The sequence below is a fragment of the Neofelis nebulosa genome, chromosome 13 (genome assembly GCF_028018385.1).
Source record: "Neofelis nebulosa isolate mNeoNeb1 chromosome 13, mNeoNeb1.pri, whole genome shotgun sequence".
Lineage (NCBI taxonomy): Eukaryota > Metazoa > Chordata > Mammalia > Carnivora > Felidae > Neofelis > Neofelis nebulosa.
This window is the reverse complement of record NC_080794.1, coordinates 54,062,864-54,077,222: the sequence shown is the minus strand read 5'-3', so window position 1 is coordinate 54,077,222 and position 14,359 is coordinate 54,062,864. Positions and strand designations below refer to the sequence as shown.

Below are 14,359 nucleotides of genomic sequence, written 5' to 3'. Positions count from 1 at the left end.
ATTATTGGGAAAAAAAAGAATTGGTGTTATATATTACAAGAAATTGTTTTCTGCAAGGATAGTGGTAAAAATGCGTGTTACCACATTTCTGCAAACTGTAAGAAGGCTGCGTCTAGCGGTTAAGCAGGTAAATTTCAGGGAGCGGGAGGTGAAGCTATGTCCACTGTTCCTTTCTTTCATTTGTTGGTGCGTATTTTCTGATTTTCCTAAAATGTTCATGTATTACCGTGTAGTCTTTGGAGGCTAGCGTTGTAAAAAGCATGATAATGAAACATTCATCATTATTTTCCTGTATTGGGAGAACCCTGCCGTTCGGGTGTATTTCACAACAAAGGCGAGTCTCTGGCCCCCGCTTCCGTTGTTGCCCCGGCCCCGCCCGTCTCCGGGACAGCTCAGCTTTTCCCGGAACTTGTCCGGCGCATACTTACCCTGCGCGCCCCGCCCGGCCCGCCGCAGAGGCGCACACGTTCCCCGCCGGGGCTGATGGGAAGTTACACACCCGCGCGGCTCCGGTACGCATGTGCGTTCGGCCGCGGCCGCCTCACCACTCTGATACGTGGGGTAGATGGTCTCCGTCCGCATGGTCTTGCGGAGCCGCGCACACACACGGCTGTGAGGCCCGCGGCTGTGTGTGGTGGGCGGAGACCGTGCGTGTTGGATCGGCTCCCGATCCCAACGCGGGGAGAGCGGGGCCCGGCGTCCAGACGATGGAGCCCTGTGGCCGGCCGCCTGGCCACGTCCTCTGAGGGTTGCAGCCTTGGTGCACCTAGCCTGCGAAAGCGGCCCAGGTCGGCTCCCAGCAGCGCCCCCTGGGGGAGGCCCGGCTCTTCAGCGGGCTTCTCTGCGCTGAGAGCGAAGGCATATGTGAAGCTTTGAGCCTAGTGTGTGGTAGTTAATGATAAAGCAGCTGTTTTCGTTTGTTATTTCTTTGAATTTTCACAAACGTTTGTTTTAGCAAATGAGAACCAGTCTTGGAGAGGTGAATTATTTACCCAAGTTCACTCAGCCGGCAGGTGAGGGGGTTGGGTTCAAGGTCGGATCCGTTGTCCGAACCTCCTGTTATTAATAGGCCACTCTACCTGGAAACCACCATTGGGTTCTTTCACGGTCCCTAACTGGCACAGGTGCCCTCCTGGCTCTCAGGAAGGACTCTGAAGTCAGAGTCCATAATCCAGGATATGGGCCCCTCCCATCTTTCTCAGCTTTGTGCGCCCAGCAGTCCTGATTTGAGCCTGTAGAAGGTCTAGTCTGGGGAGCAACCGTCCAGAGAGTCAGATTGGGGGTCTTGTACGAAAATTCAAATTGAATGATTTTGTCCTCTGGGCTCAGTTCCATTTCCCTCGCAACAAAGCAATTCTAGGAAGATAAAAGGGAGGGAACTGCACAAAAACATCCAAAGAAAACACCCTGAGACCCTCCTCAGACCTCTCACCAGAGCTTCAGAACAGAAGTGAAGGAGACCCCCCAAAGGAACAGACTCTAGATATCCAAGGCCAGAAGCAATTTTTGATCTCCCTGCTCTAAATAAACATAACTTCAGGTGTCACAACTGAAACCATCACAGCTCTGTGATTTCAGAGACCAGGTTTCACTGGAGAGGTGTGCTGTCTTAAGTGATGAGTGGGGCAAGCTGCATGGAAACATCACCTCCTTATGGATGATTAGCATGGGAGAAGGGTCACCAGCAAGGAAGTTTTATTTAACTCCTTACACAGCCCACATTTCTTTTGTTCTCCTTTTCCCAAACCCTAAGCCTGTATATGATGTATATCCATGTATTTTTAGTATCTAGGTATTTTTATTTTTTTATTCTGAACTTAGAATCACGTAATAGTAGTGCAAGAAGGGCATTCGAGATTATCTATTTCTGCCCCATTTGAAAGGAAACATAGAGCCTGAGAAAGTAAATGAATTGTTTCAGATCACTCCTGTGTTACTGATCAAGACATTAGAGTTTCTTGGTTTCTTGATTCCCAAGATGCCTCCTTTGCACAGCTAAAACAAGTTTCTTATCAAAAGGTTATGAAATTGCAACTAACTTGGACAGTTAAAAAAAAAACTTATTAGAATACTGATTCTCTTTTTCAGAGTTTCTGTGAATTGTTCAACAATACTTCCAGGATCATGTTGGTAGGAAAATAGATAATGCAATCTTAGTGTTTCTAACCACATGAGTTTAAAGAACACACTCCTATATTAGTATTCTGAATGTATGAATTGGTTGTATTTTAAGTTTTTTTGTGTGCTTAAATCATAGGCAAATGATCAATATAATAAATGGGATGTGTATGTTTACTTTCACCTACTCAAAAACTACATGTCAAAGCTGAATATGATCTAGTCACTGATATGTTTCCATGTTGTTTAGATTGCCTCTTTTGTGGTGCATTTTAGAAAGGTGAATCCAGGGCCACCTGGGTAGCTCATTTGGTTAAGCGGCAGACTTAGGCTCAGGTCATGATCTCATGGCTTGTGAGTTCGAGCCCCAAATAGGGTTCTGTGCTAACAGCTCAGAACCTGGAGTCTGCTTCGGATTCTGTGTCTCCCTCTCTCTCTGCCCCTCCCCCACTCATGCTCGCTCTCTCTCTCTCTCTCTCTCTCTCTCTCAAAAATAAGTAAACATTAAAAAGAAATAAATAGGTGAATCCAGGAACTGCAAGGCAGGCCATATTTTCCTGACTTTATTCTTGCTTCCTTCTTCCCAGCTCTACCTTTACACTTCTCTACGCTTTTCCAAACCAGAAAATGAACAGATCCCAGGTGAGTTGTTTATTTGTTATTCCCTTTATTTCTAATGCCTTGTGTGAGACTTTTAAGAGTTAGTAGATTAGAGTGGAAATATAGAAATTATAAATCAACAATAGGGAAAATATACAGTAGCAGATCAAGAACAGAAGGATGTAATATATAGATATGGACAGATCTTATGATCTTACAGAGTTATCAAAGATAAGCTGCAAATTTGTTCCTAATCTTTCTGATAGTCATGCAGTATCTGTTACATGATTTACATTTTCCATAAACAGAAACCATATTGATTATTTATGGGGCATGAAGACTTGCTAGCATTAAAGTCTAAAAGAAGTTCCTTTCTTGCACTCTGTATGGATGATGAAGTGTACAACCTTCTAACAACTTCCCTAGAAGAAATGCAGCCTCTTTCACTGAGCAGTTCTTCAATGGGAACAGAGGACTCTAGAGCTAGGGGAGAACTCAGTGGATATAGATTTTCAGAGAATCAGAATATCGTGTCTGGTACTGGATGCTGTACAGTATAGTAACCACTAGCCCCATGTAGATAGTTCATTTAAAGCAATTAAAATGTGGTTCCTATAACAAATCAACATCTTTTTTGGTCTTTTTTTTTAATATCCCAATGATAACTCTAATTTGGACTTAGCAAAATTACTAATTAGCTAGTTCTTGTTGTTTTCTAATTAGCTTTTTTTTTTTTCATTTAAATCCAAGTTAACATATAGTGTAATAATGATTTCAGGAATAGAATTTAGTGATTCATCACTTACATATAACAGCCAGTGCTCATCCCAACAAGTGCCCTCCTAATGCCCCTTGCCCATTTAGCCACCCCCCCCCCACACTCTCCAGCAACCCTCAGTTTGTTCTCTGTATTTAAGAATCTCTTATGGTTTATCTCCCTCTCTGTTTTTATATTGTTTTTGCTTCTCTTCCCTTATGTTCATCTGTTTTGAATCTTAAATTGCACATATGAGTGAAGTTATATGATGTTTGTCTTTCTCTGACTAACTTATTTTGCTTAGTATAGTACATTCTAGTTCCATCCACATTGTTGCAAATAGCAAAATTTCATTCTTTTTGACCACCAAGTAATATTCCATTGTGTGTGTGTGTGTGTGTGTGTGTGTGTGTGTGTGTGTACCACATCTTCTTTATCCACTCATTGGTTGATAGACATGTGGGCTCTTTCCATACTTCGGCTATTGTTGATAATGCTGCTATAAACATTGGGGTGAATGTGCCCATTCAAAACAGCACTCCTGTATTCTTTGCATAAATACCTAGTAGTGCAATTATTGGGTCATAGGGTAGTTCTATTTATTAATTTTTTGAGGAACCTCTATACTGTTATCCAGAGTGGCTGCACCAGTTTGCATTCCTACCAGTAGTGCAAAAGAGTTCCTCTTTTTCTGCATCCTTGCCAACATCCATTGTTGCCTGAGTTGTTAATTTTAGCCATTCTGACAGATGTGAGGTCATATCCATTGTGGTTTTGATCTGTATTTCCCTGATGATAGTGATGTTGAGCATCTTTTCATGTGTCTGTCTGTTAGCCATCTGGATGTCTTCTTTGGAAAAGTGTCTATTCATGTCTTTTGCCCATTTCTTCACTGTTTTTTGGGGGTGTTGAGTTTGAAAAGTTCTTTATAGATTTTGGATATTATCTGATATGTCATTTGCAAATATCTTTTCCAATTCCATTGGTTGCCTTTTAGTTTTACTGATTTTTTCCTTCACTGTACAGAAGTTTTGTTTTGTTTTGTTTTGTTTTTTTTATCTTGATGAGGTCCCAATAGTTCATTTTTGCTTTTGTTTCCCTTGCCTCCAGAGACATGTCAGGTAAGTTGCTGCAGTTGAGGTCAAAGAGGTTGTTGCCTGTTTTCTCCTCTAGGATTTTGGTTGCTTCCTGTCTTATATTTAGGTCTTTTTTATTTTATTTTTTTTCAACGTTTTTTATTTATTTTTGGGACAGAGAGAGAGCATGAACGGGGGAGGGGCAGAGAGAGAGGGAGACACAGAATCGGAAACAGGCTCCAGGCTCTGAGCCATCAGCCAGTTCGCGGGGCTCGAACTCACGGACCGTGAGATCGTGACCTGGCTGAAGTCGGACGTTTAACCGACTGCGCCACCCAAGCGCCCCTATTTAGGTCTTTAATATATTTTGAGTTTATTTTTATGTATGGCATAAGAAAGTGGTCCAGGTTCATTCTTCTGCATGTCGCTGTCCAGTTTTCCCAGCACCACTTGCTGAAGAGACTGTCTTTATTCCATTGGATATTCTTTCCTGCTTTGTCAAAGATTAGTTGGCCATATGTTTGTGGGTCCATTTCTGGGTTTTCTATTCTGTTCCATTGATCTATGTGTCTGTTTCTGTGCCAGTACCATACTGTCTTGATGATTACAGCTTTGTAATACAGCTTGAAGTCTGAGATTGTGATACCTCCAGCTTTGGTTTTCTTTTTCAAGATCGCTTTGGCTATTCAGGGTCTTTTCTGGCTCCATACAAACTTTAGGATTCTTTGGTTTAGCTCTGTGAAGAATGCTGGTGTTATTTTGATAGGGATTGCATTGAATACATAGATTGCTTTGAGTAGTATCAACTCACATATCAACACTTTTAAGTGCTTAGTTGCCACATGTGGCTTGTGGCTACCAAACTGGACAGCAGTGCTCTAGACCATTTTCTGATGTTCCTGTATGATCCAGGGATAAAATGTAGAGTATTTGGAAGAAGGAATCAAGTGTATGTTCTTTACTGATTATTCCAGTAAATGATTTTTGCCCCCATTAGGCTGTATTTAGTGGTGGCACAGATAGTTCAGGGTTATACTCTCTGGCTCTTATGTCCATAATTCTATTTTACGTTTCAGACCATTCTTGCTTCTTCCTTTCCAGTTGTCTTAACGTCTTTTCGTAAAGGTCACAGTGATCTAATTACAATAAAATGATGGCTATTACCAGTACCTGCTGTCTCATGGACACTGTTGACTGTTCTCTCCTGAGAGTTTCTTGTTGGTTTCTCTGACACCATCCCACTGGATGTGCCTTTGTCTGTATTTTGTATTTTGTGGTGCTTTCTTCCATCCTTTTGCCCTTAAACATTATCATCCTCAGGAGCATGTCCCATCTCTCTGCTTCTTGTTATTCTCGTTGCCCTCACAGATTCATCTTCTCTGTGTTCATAGCTGATGGGCACCTGTGGGAGTCTGTCTTTCCAGCGTACCTCTCTGCTAGTCCCCTGTGTGTAACTTGTTCAAGAGCATCCAAAAATAACAGATCCATAATTAAAGTACTCGTGTTTCTTTATTCTCTGTCACATATTAACACTGCTTAGCCAGTCATCCATGCGATAGAAGTCCTAAACCACTTTCTGTCTCAGTTCTCCTGTCATTCTAGTTAGTTATCCCATTCTTGTTTCTTTTAAATTGTTAATATTTCTTAAATTTGTCTTTTCTGTCTTATCCTTGTATCCTACCACAGTTTCATTTTCTCTTCTTTGTTCCAGCCTTTATGCTTCTTTTCTAGATCTCAAGTTTGTTTTCAGTAATTTGTCTAAAATGTTAATCAGTTAGTGTTTCTTCCACTTTCTTGGCTGCTAGCCATCAATAGGGTAGAGTCCAGGATCCTGTGACACAGGAGGCCCCTGCTGATACAGTGACTTCCTATTTCCTATTGTTGAATACCTGCCATGGCTGGTCTACTATTTACCGTGAATTATTGATTAACTGTGATGTTTCATATATGATATGATAATGGATTGCCTTGTCTATGTATTTGCCCATTTTCCTCTATTTTTTATGACCTTGTAAAAATCCTTTATGTAATTTGGACAGTAATCCTTTTTCTCTTATTTATTTCTTAAAAAAATTGTTTTTGAACATTTATTTATTTTTAAGAGAGAGAGAGAGAGAGAGAGAGAGAGAGAGTGGGGGAGGGGCAGAGAGAGAGGGAGACACAGAATTTGAAGCAGGTTTTTCTCTTATTTATTTCTTGCAAATACTTTTTTTCACTTCTTTCTTTGAAAGAAATTTTTAATAAAATTTAATAATTTTACTCCTAGAAATTTATTAATAAAATTCTCAATTGTGATGTACTGAGTGGATTTTTTTTTTATTTATTTATTTATTTATTTATTTTTTTTATTTTTGGGACAGACAGAGACAGAGCATGAACGGGGGAGGGGCAGAGAGAGAGGGAGACACAGAATTGGAAACAGGCTCCAGGCTCCGAGCCATCAGCCCAGAGCCTGACGTGGGGCTCGAACTCACGGACCGCGAGATCGTGACCTGGCTGAAGTCGGACGCTTAACCGACTGCGCCACCCAGGCGCCCCTACTGAGTGGATTTTTAAAAATGTCTTTCAAACCATTTGCTTGGGGGTGCCTAGCTGGCTCAGTCGGAAGAGCATGCTACTCTTGATCTCAGGGCTGTGAGTTCGAGCCCCATGTTGGGTTAGAGATTACTAAAAAAACAAAACAAAATGAAAAACATAAAAAATAAAACCATTTGCCTTTGACAAAACTCTGAAGGGGAGTCCTTACATATTAATCATAGTTATTTTAAACTATCTGTGTGATAATACCAACATCTGTTTCATAGCTGAGTGTGGTTCTTATTCCTTTTTTCTTTAGGTGTATTTTCTCTTTTATTGGCTTATGTCATAGTTTTGTTGTTGTTGTTCAAAGTGGAACAGGTATCTGGTAATAGAAACTGAGGTAAGTAGACCTTTAGTGTGAGGACTTATGTTATTCTGGCTAGCACATGAGCTTTGTTTAATGTTTGTTGTAGGTTTCGGGGCTTCACTTCCTCTGGTGTCCTTATTTTTGTCTCCCTTCTTTGAAGACTTTGAGATTCCTTAAGAACTCTGCCTCAGTGGAGAGTCTGTGTCTTGTAGCTTTTTTAGCTATAATCTATTGATGTTATGCTGGAATCCTGTTGGTGTGGTGATAAAGTGTGGAGGGAAAGCATTCTAAAATCTCATGATTAAATCTCAGTCTTTTAGTGGGTCTGTGTCCCTGGGCTGTGATTTTCACAAGTGTTTCTTCAGTGGTATAACTACCCCTCCTCCTGCCTTCTATTTCCTTTCTTGGCCGAGTTTCTCCTCAATTCCTTGAAACAATAACTTTTTAAAAATTTTGTTTTTATTTATTTATTTTTTGTTTGTTTTTTTGTTTTGTTTTTTCCATAATCATGTGTTTATTTGGCACGTTATAAGCACAGTGTCAAGAACTTTCTGTTTTACATCATTCCTGTTAACCTTGTTCTTACTCCTCGGATCTCCCACCATTCCTCTCCCACTGTGACATGATGCTTTATTTATTTATTTATTTTATTAACTTGTTTTATTTATTTATTTATTCATTTATTTATTTATTTTTGAAATTTACATCCAAATTAGTTAGCATATAGTGCAACAATGATTTCAGGAGTAGATTCCTTAGTGCCCCTTACTCATTTAGCCCGTCCCCCCTCCCACACACCCTCCAGTAACCCTCTGTTCTCCATATTTATGAGTCTCTTCTGCTTGTCCCCCTCCTTGTTTTTATATATTTTTTTGTTTCCCTTCCCTTATGTTAATCTGTTTTGTACCTTAAAGTCCTCATATGAGTGAAGTCATATGATTTTTGTCTTTCTCTGACTGACGAATTTCACTTAGCATAATACCCTCCAGTTCCATCCATGTAGTTGCAAATGGCAAGATTTCATTCTTTAAAAAAATTTGTTTTTAAATGTTTATTCGTTTATTTTGAGAGAGAGATCTCACGGACCTCATGAACCATGAGATCATAACCTGAGCTGGAATCGAGAGTTGGACACTTAACTGACCGAGCCACCCAGGCGCCCCTGAAACAATAACCTTCAAAAACTGTTCCCTGCCCTCCAGCCTTAAATGGGACAGGAAGGCTAGAGATGGATAGTGTGGAGAAGAATTCCCTTCCTTCAGCTGGGATTAGATTTCAGAGAGTAAGCCTTTGTTATGAAGAAGATACTGAACATATTTCCACAATAGTTACTGTTGCCCTACTCTTGCCAGGTCTAAGTGGATCTTTCCTAGATATTCTTCATGAGAACCTGGTGAAGTTGTGGGACAGAAAGCCCATGAAAGTGTGGCAGCCCCACTGCTGTACCCTCTGGTTTACTCTGATGCTTCTCTAAACATAGCCCCCAGCAGTTAGCAAATTTACCAGCTTATGGCTCTGCCAGCTTCTGCTCACTTGGAGCAGCTGTGAGCAGCTGTGACTCTGCATGTGTCTACCTGTCTAGATTTCAGGGTGACAGTTTGCCTTGTGACTTCAGTTCTCCGATGGTTTCAAGGAAAGTCATTGATTTTTAGGGGATTTTAGGATGGGAGTGACAACCTGCAAGCTCTTTAAATATCAGAGTTGAAACCAAAGGCTTGTGTGTCTTTTTTTATTTCTTAACTCTCTTAGTATATCTCTTTCAATGTGAAAACTCAAAGGCTTTCAACTATGGGAGATAAAAGAAGTAAAAACTAGTCAGGATGAAATAAAAAATGCTATAACTCAGCTGCAATCACGGATGGATGCTGCAGCTGCAAGGATGGATGAGGCAGAACAGAGAATCAGCGATATAGAGGACAAACTTATGGAGAATAATGAAGCAGAAAAAAAGAGGGAGATTAAGGCAAAAGAGTACAATTTAAGAATTAGAGAAATCAGTGACTCATTAAAAAGAAACATCAGAATCGTAGGGTTCCCAGAAGAGGAAGAGAGAAATAGGGGTAGAAGGGTTATGTGAGCATTTCCTAACCTGGGGAAAGACACAGACATCAAAATCCAGGAAGCACAGAGGACCCCCATTAGATTCAACAAAAACCAACCATCAACAAGGCGTATCATAGTCAAATTCACAAAATACTCAGGCAAGGAGAGAATCATGAAAGCAGCAAGGGAAAAAAAAGTCCTTAACCTACAAGGGAAGACAGATCAGGTTTGCAGCAGACCTATCCACAGAAACTTGGCAGGCCAGAAAGGAGTGGCAGGATATATTCAATGTGCTGAATCAGAAAAATATGCAGCCAAGAATTCTTTATCCAGCAAGGCTGTCATTCAAAATAGAAGGAGAGATAAAAAGTTTCCCAGACAAAAATTAAAGGAGTTTGTGACCACTAAACCAGCCCTGCAAGAAATTTTAAGGGGGACTCTCTGAGGGGAGAAAAGATGAAAATAGGAAGAAAGAAAGAAAGAAAGAAAGAAAGAAAGAAAGAAAGAAAGAAAAATACCAAAAGCAACAAAGATTAGAAAGGACCAGAGGACACCACAAGAAATTCCAACTCTACAAGCATCATAATGGCAATAAATTCGTATCTTTCAGTACTCACTCTAAATGTCAATAGACTCAATGTTCCAATCAAAAGACATAGGGTAACGGAATGGATAAGAAAACAAGATTCATCTATATGCTGTTTACAAGAGACCAACTTTAGACCTAAAGACACCTTCAGATTGAAAGTAAGGCGATAGATGGGGTGCCTGGGTACCTCAGTCAGTTAAGTGTCTGATTCGGCTCAGGTGATGATCTCACAGTTTGTGAGTTTGAGCCCTGCATCGGGCTCTGTGCTGACAGCTTAGAGCCCGGAGCCTGCTTCAAATTCTATGTCTCCCTCTCTCTTTGCTCCTCCCCCGCTCATGCTCTGTCTCTCTCTCTTCTTCAAAAAAATAAAACATTTTAAAAAACTTAAAAAAGAAAGTAAGGAGAACCATCTGTCATGCTAATGGTCAACAAAAGAAAGCTGGAGTAGCCATACTCCATATATCTAACAATGTAGACTTTAAAATGAAGACTGTATCAAGAGATGAACAAAGGCATTATATCATAGTTAAGGGGTCTATCCACCAAGAAGACCCTACAATTGTAAACATTTATGCTCCGAATGTGAGAGCACCCAAATATAAATTGATTAACCACAAACATAAAGAAACTCATCGATAATAATACCATAATAGTAGGAGACTTCAACATGCCATTCACAGCAATGGACAGATAATCTAATCAAGAAATCAACAAGGAAACAATGGCTTTGAATGACACACTGGACCAGATGGACTTAACAGATATTTTCAGAACATTTCATCCTAAAGCAGCGGAATACACATTCTTCTCCAGTGCACATGGAATGTTCTCCAGAATAGACTACATACTGGGACACAAATCAGCCCTCAGCAAGTGCAAAAAGATTGAGATCATACCGTGCATATTTTCAGACCACAACACGATGAAACTCGAAATCGACCACAAGAAAAAATTTGGAAAGGTAACAAATACTTGGAGACTGAAGAACATCCTACTAAAGAATGAATGGGCTAACCAAGCAGTTAAAGAGGAAGCTAAAAAGTATATGGAAGTCAATGAAAATGATAACACCACAACCCCAAACCTCTGGGACGCAGCAAAGGCAGTCATAAGAGGAAAGTATATAGCAATCCAGGCCTTCCTAAAGAAGGAAGAAAGGTCTCAGATACACAACCTAACCTTACGCCTTGAGGAGCTGGAAAAAGAACAGCAAATAAAACCTGAAACCAGCAGAAGACAGGAAATAATAAAGATTAGAGCAGAAATTAATGCTATCGGAACCAAAAAAACAAAAACAAAAACAAGAACAAAACAAAACCAGTAGAACAGATCAATGAAACCAGAAGCTGGTTCTTTGAAAGAATTAACAAAATTGATAAACCACTAGCCAGTTTGATCAAAAAGAAAAAGGAAAGGACCTAAATAAATAAAATCAAGAATGAAAGAGGAGAGATCACAACCAACACAGCAGAAATAAAAGCAATAATAAGAGAATATTATGAGCAATTATATGCCAATAAAAGGGGCAATCTGGAAGAAATGGACAAATTCCTAGAAACATGTACACTACCAAAACTGAAACAGGAAGAAATAGAAAATTTGAACAGACCCATAACCAGTAAGTAAATCGAATTAGTAATCAAAAGTCTCCCAAAAAACGAGGGTCCAGGGACAAAGGCTTTCCAGGGGAATTCTACCAAACATTTAAGGAAGAGTTAACACCTATTCTCTTGAAGCTGTTCCAAAAAATAGAAATGGAAGGAAAACTTCCAAACTCATTCTATGAGGCCAGTATTACCTTGATTCCAAAACCAGACAGGGACCCCATTAAAAAGGAGAACTATAGATCAATTTCCCTGATGAACATGGATGAAAAAACCCTAACAAGATATTAGCCAACCGGATCCAACAGTACATTACAAAAATTATTCACCACGACCAAGTGGGATTTATACCTCGGATGCAGGGCTGGTTCAATATCTGCAAAACAATTAACGTGATTCATCACATCAATAAAAGAAAGGACAAGAACCATATGATCCTCTCAATAGATGCAGAGAAAGCATTTGACAAAATACAGCATCCTTTCTTGATAAAAAGTCTCAAGAAGGTAGGGATAGAAGGAGCATACCTCGAGATCATAAAAGCCATATATGAATGACCCAACACTAATATCATCCTCAATGGGGAAAAACTGAGAGCTTTCCCCCTAAGGTCAGGAACAAGACAGGGATGTCCACGTTCACCACTGTTGTTCAACATAGTATTGGAAGTCTTAGCCTCTGCAATCAGACAACACAAAGAAATAAAAGGCATCCAAATCAGCCAGCAGGAGGTCAAACTTACACTCTTTGCAGATAACATGATACTCTATATGGAAAACCCAAAAGATTCCACAAAAAAAAACCCCTACTGGAATTGATTCATGAATTCAGCAAAGTTGCAGGGTATAAAATCAATGCACAGAAATCGGTTGCATTCCTATACACCAACAATGAAGCGACAGAAAGAGAAATCAAGGAATCGATCCCATTTACAGTTGCACAAAAAACTATAAAATACCTAGGAATAAATCTAACCAAGGAGGTGAAAAATCTATACACTGAAAACTATAGAAAGCTTATTAAATAAATTGAAGAAGACACAAAAAAAATGGAAAAAGATTCCATGCTCCTGGATAGGAGGAACAAATATTGTTAAGATGTCGATATTACCCAAAGCAGTCTACATATTCAGTGCAATCCCTATCAAAATAACACCAGCATTCTTCACAGAGATAGAAAAAATAATCCTAAAATTTTTATGGAACCAGAAAAGACCCCGAATAGCCAAAGCAATCTTGAAAAAGAAAACCAAAGCAGGAGGCATCACCATCTCAGACTTCAAGCTATACTACAAAGCTGTAATCAAGACAGTATGGTACTGGCACAAGAACAGACACTCAGATCAATGGAACAGAATAGAGAACCAAGAAATGGACCCTCAAATGTATGACCAACTAATCTTTGACAAAGCAGGAAAGAATATCCAATGGAATAAAGACAGTCTCTTCAGCAAGTGGTGCTGGGAAAACTGGACAGTGACATGCAGAAGACTGAACCTGGGCCACTTTCTTACACCATACACAAAAATAAACTCAAAATGGATGAAAGACCTAAATGTAAACAGGAAGCCATCAAAATCCTTGAGGAGAAAGCAGGCAAAAACCTCTTTGATCTTGGCCACAGCAACTTCTTACTCAACACGTCTTTGGAGGCAAGGGAAACAAAAGCAAAAATGAACTACTGGGACCTCATCAAAATAAAAGCTTTCTGCACAGAGAAGGAAACAATCAGCAAAACTAAAATGCAACTGACAGAATGGGAGAAGATATTTGCAAATGACATATCAGATGAAGGATTAGTATCCAAAATCTATAAAGAACTTATCAAACTAAACACCCCAAAAATAAATAATCCAGTGAAGAAATGGGCAAAAGACATGAATAGACACTTCTCCAAAGAAGACATCCAGATGGCCAACCGACACATGAAAACATGCTCAACGTCACTCATCATCAGGGAAATACAAATCAAAACCACAATGAGATAACACCTTACACCGTCAGAATGGCTAACATTAACAACTCAGGAAACAATAGATGTTGGCGAGGATGCAGAGAAAGAGGATCTCTTTTGCATTGTTGGTGGGAATGCAAGCTGGTGCAGCCACTCTGGAAAACAGTATGGAGATTCCTCAAAAAACTAAAAATAGAACTACCCTAGGACCCAGCAATTGCTCTACTAGGTATCTATCCAAGGGATACAGGTGTGCTGTTTCAAAGGGCCACAAGCACCCCAATGTTTATAGCAGCACTATCAGTAATAGCTAAAGTATGGAAAGAGCCCAAATGTCCATTGATGGATGAATGGATAAAGAAGATGTGGTATATATATACAATGGAGTATTACTGGGCAATCAAAACAAATGAAATCTTGCCATTTGCAACTACATGGATGGAACTGGAGAGTACTATGCTAAGTGAAATTAGTCAATCAGAGAAAGACAAATATCATATGACTTCACTCATATGAGGACTTTAAGAGATAAAACAGATGAACATAAGGGAAGGGAAACAAAAATCATATAAAAACAGGGAGGAGGACAAAACAGAAGAGACTCTTAAATATGGAGAACAAACAGAGGGCTGCTGGAGGGGTTGTGAGAGGGGGATGGGCTAAATGGGTCAGGGGCACTAAGGAATCTACTCCTGAAATCATTGTTGCACTATATGCTAACTAATTTGGATG

At 39.8% G+C, this 14,359-nt stretch overlaps 2 long non-coding RNA genes across 5 annotated transcripts in view; both read left to right on the top strand.

Moving 5' to 3' along the window:
• The window catches only part of LOC131493036 (uncharacterized), a 57,038-nt gene that overhangs the window by 29,066 nt on the left and 13,613 nt on the right, over positions 1-14,359 (top strand). The window contains exon 4 of one of the 4 annotated variants that reach the window (XR_009252413.1): positions 7,388-7,471. The exons of 1 other annotated variant lie outside the window; for it this stretch is intronic. This is a non-coding gene — a long non-coding RNA (uncharacterized LOC131493036). Of the gene's footprint in view, positions 1-2,705; positions 2,761-7,387; positions 9,520-14,359 lie in introns of those variants that run through there. 2 more of the 4 variants (XR_009252409.1, XR_009252411.1) reach the window with 2 other exon arrangements.
• Positions 2,767-6,846, top strand: LOC131493040 (uncharacterized). Its single transcript, XR_009252419.1, has 2 exons — positions 2,767-4,678; positions 4,905-6,846. It is a non-coding gene; the product is annotated as an uncharacterized LOC131493040 (long non-coding RNA).